This window comes from Salvelinus namaycush, chromosome 28 (genome assembly GCF_016432855.1).
Source record: "Salvelinus namaycush isolate Seneca chromosome 28, SaNama_1.0, whole genome shotgun sequence".
Taxonomy (NCBI): domain Eukaryota; kingdom Metazoa; phylum Chordata; class Actinopteri; order Salmoniformes; family Salmonidae; genus Salvelinus; species Salvelinus namaycush.
The window spans coordinates 4,746,333-4,748,364 of record NC_052334.1 but is presented as its reverse complement, the minus strand read 5'-3'; positions in this window follow the sequence as shown (position 1 = coordinate 4,748,364).

The following is a 2,032-nucleotide window of genomic DNA, read 5'->3' as shown; positions in this document are numbered from 1 at the left end:
ATCCCCTCTCTCCCTCATCTCTCCCCTCTCCATCATCTCTCCCCTCTTCCCCTCTCCATCATCTCTCCCCTCTCCCCCTCTCTCCATCATCTCTCCCCTCTTCCCCTCTCTCCCCTCTCCCCCTCTCTCCATCATCTCTCCCCTCTCCCCCTCTCTCCATCACCTCTCCCCTCTTCCCATCTCTCCCCTCTCCCCCTCTCTCCATCATCTCTCCCCTCTCCCCCTCTCCCCCTCTCCCCCTCTCTCCATCATCTCTCCCCTCTCCCCCTCGCTCCATCATCTCTCCCCTCTTCCCATCTCTCCCCTCTTCCCCTCTCTCCATCATCTCTCCCCTCTCCCCCTCTCTCCATCATCTCTCCCCTCTTCCTATCTCTCCCCTCTTCCCCTCTCTCCATCATCTCTACCCTCTCCCCCTCTCTCCATCACCTCTCCCCTCTTCCCATCTCTCCCCTCTTCCCCTCTCTCCATCATCTCTCCCCTCTTCCCCTCTCTCCATCATCTCTCCCCCTCTTCCTCTCTCTCCATCATCACTCCCCTCTCCCCTTTTCTCTCCTTCTCCTCCCTCTTCCCCTCTCTCCCTCATCTGTCCCCTCTCTCTCCTTCACTTCCCTCTTCCCCTCTCACCCTCATCCCTTGCCTCCTCCCCTCTCTCTCTTTCAGCTCCCTCTCTCCGTCATCCCTTGCCTCCTCCCCTCTCTCTCCTTCACCTCCGTCTCTCCCTCATCTCTTCCCTCTCCCCTTTCCTGCCCCTCTCCCCCCCTTCCCCTCTCTCTCTCATCTCTTCCCTCTCCCCATTTACTGTCCCTCTCCCCATCTCTCCCTCATCTCTTCCCCTCTCCCCTCTCCCCTGTCCTGCCCCTCTCCTCCCACCATACATTGTATCCATGTAGAGAATGTAAAATGTGTTCCGTGTCTCAATCAAGTCCAATTTCAGGTCCTTCAGTTCCATTACAGCTGAAACCGTCATCTACTGTCACTCTACTCTACCTTCCTCTGCACTTTACATTAGCCTTGCGTGTGTGTGTGTGCCGTGTGTGTGTGTGCCGTGTGTGTGTGTGCCGTGTGTGTGTGTGCCGTGTGTGCCGTGTGTGTGTGTGTGTGTGTGTGTGTGTGTGTGTGTGTGTGTGTGTGTGTGTGTGTGTGTGTGTGTGTGTGTGTGTGTGTGTGTGTGTGTGTGTGTGTGTGTGTGTGTGTGTGTGTGTGTGTCATGTGTGCATATGTGTGTTGTGAGGGGGTGAGGGGGGGAGCTTACGGAGAGACAGAGAGCTAATACCCTCATATACCCATTACAGCTAAAAGCATTGCATATGCCCTCATATAGCCTCACTGTAATCTCCTCTACCTGGCCTGTGTAGCAGAGATGGGAGAACTTACACCACATGACCAGAAGTATGTGGACACCTGCTCGTCCAACATCTCATTCCAAAATCATGGGCATTAATATGGAGATGGTCCCCCTTTGCTGCTATAACAGCCTCCACTCTTCTGGGAAGGCTTTCCATTAGATGATGGAACGTTGCTGCAGGGACTTGCATTCAGCCACAAGAGCATTAGTGAGGTCAGGCACTGATGTTTGGCGATTAACTTCTCTAGGGTAGGGGGCAGCATTCGAAATTTTGGATGAAAAGCATGCCCAAATTAAACTGCCTGCTTCTCGGGCCCAGAAGATATGATATGCATATAACTGGTAGATGTGGATAGAAAACACTCTAAAGTTTCCAAAACTGTTAAAATTGTGTCTTTGAGTATAACAGAACTGATTTGGCAGGCGAAAACCCGAGAGAAATCCATTCGGGAAGTCGTTTTAGTTTTAGTTTTGTTGTTTTCTATTCAATGCCATTAGAGTATCCATTGACTTAGGACTCAAATAGGCAGTTCCTATGCCTTCCACTAGATGTCAACAGTCTTTAGAAATTGTTTCAGGCTTGTATTCTGAAAAATGAGGAAGTAAGAGCAGTCTGAATGAGTGGACCCTAAAATGTCACAAAGCTTTTTCATGCACCCAACCGAGAGATAGCCTTTCTTGTTTACC